Raw genomic sequence first — 7,759 nt, forward strand, 5'->3', positions numbered from 1 at the left:
AATCTGAATCACTCACTGCATGGGATCCGTGGACAAACTGAAACGGTATTATTGTAAACAAAAGATGATGTTTTGTAAAAACGAACCATTGTCAATAGATGTTTGACAGTGAAAGGCGAAGCAGCATCGTTTTAATTAGGAAACATAGGTTGGCTTCAGACCAGCGGGAGGGAGTCTGCGTGAGGTGCACAAAGTTAATAAGGTCAACGAAAATCCAAAATGGCATTATTCTTGACCAAATAAAGGCGCTTTGGGGGTTGCAGTTGTTAGGGGCTTTTGGCTCCAGTGAAAGGGGACCAGCATGCATCCAATTAGATATGGTTCTCTGCAGACAAACGGACGGCGATCAGGGTTATCTGCAGACCAACGGAAGCAACCGGGATTCAAAGCGATATCATTAACTGAAATCAAAATGTCCCTTCTGTGGATATGTCTATTCAGTTTTGATAATATGCAAATGATTCTAATTAGGGACGCCTGACGCTAGGACGGAGTTGGAATGGCAACAATATCGGTCGTCTGCGCAACAACATCTTTAGAAATCTCTATCGACTGCATCGATTGTTGGCTATTTTTACAAAGGAAACAGAGTTGTGCTGTTTACTTTTCATTTTCAATTCTTATGGTCTATGAACTCTTAAGAGTCCCACAAACTAACACCCGGTCTTTGTAATCTCGGGTAACCGAGACTGGTATGTTGACACTGAGTTTGTAACCCCTTTCATTTTGATATAGCCCACCTATGAGTTAGGTAAGACTAGAAGGTCGTGTATCGTACTGATGATCGTTATATAGAATTGGGAATCACAAAAGGTTTGGATCTACTTCACATGAAAATACTTCCGCCATTCTTGAATGCGTGATTGGTACACTTATTCCAAATTGGTTCACTTCAGAAACTCAACAGCCTAATCACACTCAATATCATGTACACACTTCAATGATATCGGTATGAATGAATATCAGGAATGGCACGAACATGAATATATCACCATGAGTAGACATGCCACTAAATAAAAAATCCGCTTTGTTGTTCAATAGATTTATGTTCCATTTCCTTTCTTTTTATCATATCTCAGCGTAACCCAATCTCAGAATATGTATTTCTTCATCTTACCCAATCTAGAATAACGGTAAATAAGACCCACTTCTTACTTGAAGTCCACTGACTGAGGATTATCATCGCCAGCGTGAAAGTCAGCAAGGCATGATATTGAATAATTATTGATAGATTTTAGCATGACAGTCGATCCACAGGCGAAGCGATACGCAGCTAACGGTGTACGACACCTCAGCCTATACACTCGTCATACCAAGGATTTGGCATTTGAGGAAATCAGGGATTGCTCGCTTTTCCGGCTCCTAAAGGAGGAGCTCGGTGTGAAACAAAACGCGGGTTTAGTGACACTGAATATTTCTGATTTCCTGATCCAAGGAAATCCGATGCACATCCTCCTCCCCCATTTCCCTCTGGGAGGGACCGGATGACAGAAAGCAAGGGATTAATCGCCAATTTGTGTTTTTAGCACCCTCCAACAATGCATTTCGTTTGACACTTCCGCCAGGTGAAGTCCTGTTTCCGTTTCCGGCAGTAGGCATAAAGGTCAAGGTTACGGTTCATATATTTGGGCGGAGTTTGTCATCAACACTGTTGTGGTATTTTTAATCCTAGGATGTTTGGCAGCTTCGCTTTCAGCAAGTAATGGCCTCTGTTTCAATCAGACAGCGGAGGTCGACCCCTTCCCTTTGTAAGAAATAGAAACCTGTTGAGATTACCTGGCCTGCTGCTTCAACAGACGGGGAAAATGCTGTTAAATGTCATGGTAAGGGAGGCAAAGTAGCCCCAGATTGCTGAACAGGCGTGCCACATAATCGGGGAAGAAATGGAAGAATCGCAGCGCCGCGACCCGCAGGCCAAACAAATATGTAACGCATATCGTCATTGTGGCGCCTTGGAATCGAACTACCCTGCAATATCGTCACGTATTTCTCATGATATTGATAAATTAATTGCTGGACCAATTACCTGGGACCGATAAGTACGCTTGTTCATTGCACAATGGGAATGAATTCTCCATCACGTCTCACAATAGTAGCATGCTGATATCAGTTTGGCTATCTTCGGTTACCAACGATAAGCAGTTTTTGTGGACTCACTGGCGGCAGTCCTCACCTGCCCGTTGTCGACGCAAACACCTTTTCTGTATCGGATATGTAAGACTATATCATGAGAACCATCAGCCCATTGACCTAACGCAATCACAATGTGAACTGAGAGACGAGTGGACATTACTAGTTCATGTTTCGCTCATTTTAAGAATGAACATGCAACAGCATTTATATTGCGTGTCTTTGACAAGATTTTGAGTGTGTCTCTGGGCAAATGATGTGTCACCTAATAGACAACATACGGCCACGGAACCAACTCATGCCCGCATTATGACACATAAGTATGATGCGCCATCTTTGCCGCGCCCAACTGACTGGATGGCAGACACGGAATGGCAAAGAATCGTGCCACGTTGTCGTAAAGTGGCCAAAGAATCAACCGTCCACTTTCGTTGCATGAAAAAGACGTTACAACTGCAAAAAAACGCTGCTGATATCACGAAAGTGTCCTCCAAAGCAGTTCAACCCAGACTGCCGCAGTCACGATGCCAGACGGTCCAATAACAAATCATCTTGTTGTTATACTTCCATGAAAGCAAAATGGTCTGCTGGCTATATTGGTATGACGCCAAAGCAACGGATTGCAATGACACACGCAACCAACTATATGTAGAGTAATAACATGAGAAAATGGATGCTTTTACCCACAACTGAAGCAAGACACGGGAATTTGATCAAATAAACAGTGGGGTACCACTCACCACCCAATATTAACACAATACAACTTCATAATGCATCTCCTATTGAATTTCTTCAAATAATACTTGAATAAACAGTACATTATATTGCTTTATGTCAAAATCTATATTTATATTGTCTGCGTTTCTCAGCGATGATTAAATATAACAAAGGAGAATTTGACATTTGGGGAGGTGAAGTCCCTGACCGTGGTATAGCCCCGGAGAGTCATGAAAGAGGTATCTTAAGGCAGCACCTGTATCCCGATTCAAACCTTACATCAACATTTATGGTAACAATTATCATTGGTGGATGCATCAGTGACGTCAAAAGAAGATGAAATACATTATAGAAATATGAGGACGAAAAATTGTTTATGAGTGTTCATTGGGGTGACTGTGTTGTCGTCATTCACGTACATTCACGTACATACAGTTATAGTGCCAGTGAGTTACCAGGTATACCTAGAATTCTAATAAAGTTGTGCATATTTTGCCACGCCATTCCACGAGTATCTTCTTTGGGAAAACTGCCCACCCACTAAACCTTTGTTTTGACCCCAAACAACGATTAACAGCGAGTCGATAATAACTTGAGTTCTAATCAACCTTCATATCACCTTATAAACCATAAAACAGAGATCTGTCACGAAGGCAAACACAAACGTCAATTAACCACACCAAATCATGTTATACAGTGGATATTACGTGTTGGCAAACACTCATACACTGATTTTCATATTGACTCGCGCTTCATATCGAAAATCATCACTGTAGACAGTTTATACCATATATATTTGCATCTTGCATTTGGCATTTCAAACAAAATGGTCTCCAATGTCTGAACCGTGTTTGTTTTCTTAAACACGAGCAAACATTACATCACAATTTGTAATATCGTGTCTGAATAGCTCCAATCTACAGATCCAGAAATCTAGTGGGAGATATCGCTATAAAACAGACCCCTGGATTCGTTTGTCAAGGTTGTTGATAAAGAAATTGTGTTCTCGTTAAAATGTTCAATTTATATTAGACTTGCATTTGATTTTTTTCTACTTAATTTTCATGTTGTTTGCAAATACCAGTATTCAATGCCGATATAAACCTTAGTTAAGGGACTGGGCCGTTAATAGATTTTTGAATTTGGTGAGTCAAGGGTCTTGGCCTATTTGATCGCTCACTGGGTTCCAAATATTTTATTTGAGTACATCGCTATTCACACAAACTCGCCTATTTAATGAGGCCTATGGGAGGTGAGGTCATCTTACCCTCACACTTGAAAAGCAATGTCAACATCGTTTGGCCAGATCTAGGCCTACTACTCCCACTCACTCGTCAACGCGACAACCAACATTCCAAATCGTTCATATACCCATAAATATTGGGCATAAAACAATTGTTTGGATAAGTCATAGAACATAAGAAGACTACGTGCCTTTGATATCGTAATCAGCGCAAAACCCTTCAAATATGTGCCAACGAATTCCAAGGGACATTATATCGTCCACCTACATGATTCATGCTTCAACATTACATCGGTAATGTGATTTTTAGTACTGTATAATGACTTATTGATAGGTCAATGATTCTTAAAGTCCATGAAAACTATTCTTTGAGATCTGTAGTGGTCCAATGAGCGTGCTTGGTCAATGCGAGCACGTCTGATTTAGATACGGCTCAGGTAAGCGACTATCACTTTGGACCGTGCCAAAGAATAGACGAAAGGATTCATGAAACTCCTATTCTGCAACAGCCTGCATGCTAAAAACTAAATAACCGCTTGAGATTTCCGGACGTCCAGCCAACAAGAGATGATAATTGTAGTTACTCTTCTCGACAGAATACAACGGACATTACCCGAATTGTACGCTGCCATGCTCATCCATTCACACGACCACTTATGTCCATCCACTCGTTCCGCCCCTTCACAGCAGTTTTTGGACGTGTCGCTAATTTTATGCCTCTCCAGCCAGAGAAGTGGTTAAAACCAGCAGCAGCACAAAGGAGTTTGTAACAGACAAGTGGAAAAGCAACTGTCCCAAGTGAATCTGTCAACATCCATTGACGTCTGTTAGCAACCAGTGGTTTACCTGTCATAAACTGTCCTCCTTCATTTAATACCATTTCAGGCTTCTAGCTGTGCCCAACCTGTGTGCATTCACACCGCCACATTGGTCGTCTGTGATGAGCACATTGCCAACAGTGTATTTAACACTTAATTGGCGATCTTACAAAGGCTTACATTTTGAACAGAGGTATCATATGCCCAGCACTTTGATTAGATGATTTGGGTTAATGTTTCAGTCATTCAGTTGGCGTCCGTCCCAGTTGCAAGCAGAGATACCAAGTGGTGGGATGTTTGCCTAATTATTCCGACCTTGACCCATGAGACCAGTATCGCCAGAAAGAAACGTTTGGTATCAAGCAGGGATCCATTCTTTGATCCATTCTAATCATGGAAAGGCCAACGCCAACATGGCACTCCCACTACGCGTCACATCCACAAGCCGCGTCAATACCTATCACTCCATGATACCAACAGATGTATGCACACATTTAGATATCTGCGGTGAAATCTTGAATATTACCACGCATTGATTTGGATCAGACATCGGAAATATCGAGTTTTTGGGGAATCAGCTGCACATATATTAATATTGTGTACATGCAAAATCCCTGCTGAGACCGCCATGCAGATGCTAAAGTTAAGCCATTTGTTCAAAGAAACCAGAAGTAATTGAGCGACATCTCAAGCCGAAAAATACTATTCCAGGTATTTGAGTAGGTTTTTAATGACAGTGCAAGTGATATTTCAGACCGCCTATGGGCCTGAAAAGGCGAGGTGACGGGGAAAGCCCGGGGAGAAGCTAAAAGAACTATACAACCCGGCGATGTTTCCGATGTTTCCGAATAGAACACCACTCAAATTCGGACGAAGTGTTACTTGCATCAATTCTTTCTGAATCAGACCATTTCTCGCACGACAAATATTGTGAAATACATTTGTATATCATTTATACACAGGTTTCATTCCATATTATTGCAAATGACAGGCGCTGCCGGAAACATTCAAGGACTCTCCATCCAATTCGGGATGTGTGGATTTCGGGGTTGGACCAGCTGCTGCGGTGGTCGCGTGCATCCGGTGAAACGCATACCACCTTTCGATTATCTACAATTTTGTATGAAAGCGTCCAATCCAAACAGAACTGCAAAAACTCGCACCAGTGTGTTTGCGAAGCTGTGTAATCACTCCAAATGTAAATACACTCGGAGTGAAATCCAGTGTTAGGTTGTTCTAGGTTGTACAGCTTTTGGGGGGAAAAGTGCTCAATTCATATAAAAAGTATTATTGAGTAGTTTTTTGGGTGTGCTTTTTGTCTTATTGAAAAAACTTGTGACTCGGGAAAAAGATCCACCAGTTTCGTGAATCACTGGGTGGAGTTTCAGCTGATGGCAGTCACTTGAGTGAGATATCAATATCCTTAAGGCAAATCCACCAAATCGATATTTCAAATTACCCTTGAGATGACGTGTATCTCTTTCGAAGATCAATCTAGTGAATCACTGAGGGTGTTACAACTAAAGGTATCAAACTTTCTCAATTTTCACACTGCTCCACGAGATAAACATGTACGATGTCTGTGTGTTCCAAGCAAAATTTGCCAATTTCGTCAAAATCTTAGGGTCGAGATAGGTTCAATTTACATTCTGTTTACCGTTATCCTCTTGACAGCTGTTGCCTAATCGCGTCAAAAGAAGATGATAAATTCAATGGCACAATGATTGATTGGGGTGTAAAATACAATGACACACCACCTATATATCAATATCAATACGTATCTATACCAGGAAGGACAATTGTACTTCATGCATACAACCATACCCGTTAATTGTATACCATGAAAAAAGGATTACACTGTATATTTCCTTAAATGAAATATATATATACCACATGTAATCCTAATGGAGATGATATATCTAGTACTATTAAAAGATGCCTAGAGATCAGAGAACACGGACATGAAATTTTACTCATCGTGTCTGTTATAAAGATGACCTTAAGTACTCAGCTTTACCTTAAATCATGGAGGTATTATTAATAATACCTCCATGATTAAATGTTCTCTTATTAAGTGCGCAACTTAACCGAGTGTGGTGTTCGTAACAATTTTACACTAAAGTTGCCTATCTCTCTGTTTTCCAACATAAAAAATTGTGCTTTTGTAGAGAAATATAAAATGCATTATCTAAAAAAGTAACTGTTAACTAAAAAAAGCTCTTAACTAAAAAAACTACTTACCTTGATAGATTTTTAATTTAAAAAGTTCGTTCACTCGATTCGAATATACTGCAAAACTATAGTCCACAATAATGTAAAAGTTCGTAACATTAATTCCATGTAGCACGTCAATTAACCAAATAGCATTCCATAGTCCATGAACTACATGTATATTGTTAATGCATAAACACACACGGACCGATTTACCGAGAGCTCCTGCCGACAGCGCGTCAAGCGTCTGAATGCGAGCGCTCGCGAGTCCGGACACAGCGAGACTCTCGACTGGGTCGTCAGTGGTTTGACAGCTTGTGAATGGGAACACACGGGAGCGAAGGTTTTCAATAGATATGCGCGAATTTCACGCAGTTGCTGTGTATTTTCACATCTTTAGTTTCGAATTTCAAAGTTTAACTGGTTGCGCTGGGGAAAATTAGACGGAAGATATGGGATATTGCTGATTGAGAAATCCGTTATTCCAATGATGTGCAAGGCTCGCTGACTCATGAGTCGTTAATACGATTCTTATTGGTCTGAAATGAAACTTTTTTTCTTCTGTGCTCGCAGTGCAACATGAAAACGAACTCTCTCAGATCGATGAGAAATCAGTCACTGCCCATTATGGAATTGACGC

General features: G+C 40.8%; 1 protein-coding gene across 1 annotated transcript in view; it reads right to left on the reverse strand.

Annotated features, from left to right (window-relative positions):
* Positions 1–7,310, reverse strand: part of LOC135482578 (uncharacterized) — a 38,702-nt gene extending 31,392 nt beyond the window's left edge. Inside the window, exon 1 of the mRNA XM_064762730.1 lies at positions 7,150–7,310. The gene's annotated coding sequence lies outside the window, so the exon portion shown is untranslated. The remainder of the gene's footprint in view (positions 1–7,149) is intronic.
* Positions 7,311–7,759: the final 449 nt, after the last annotated feature.

This window comes from Lineus longissimus, chromosome 2 (assembly GCF_910592395.1).
Source record: "Lineus longissimus chromosome 2, tnLinLong1.2, whole genome shotgun sequence".
Taxonomy (NCBI): domain Eukaryota; kingdom Metazoa; phylum Nemertea; class Pilidiophora; order Heteronemertea; family Lineidae; genus Lineus; species Lineus longissimus.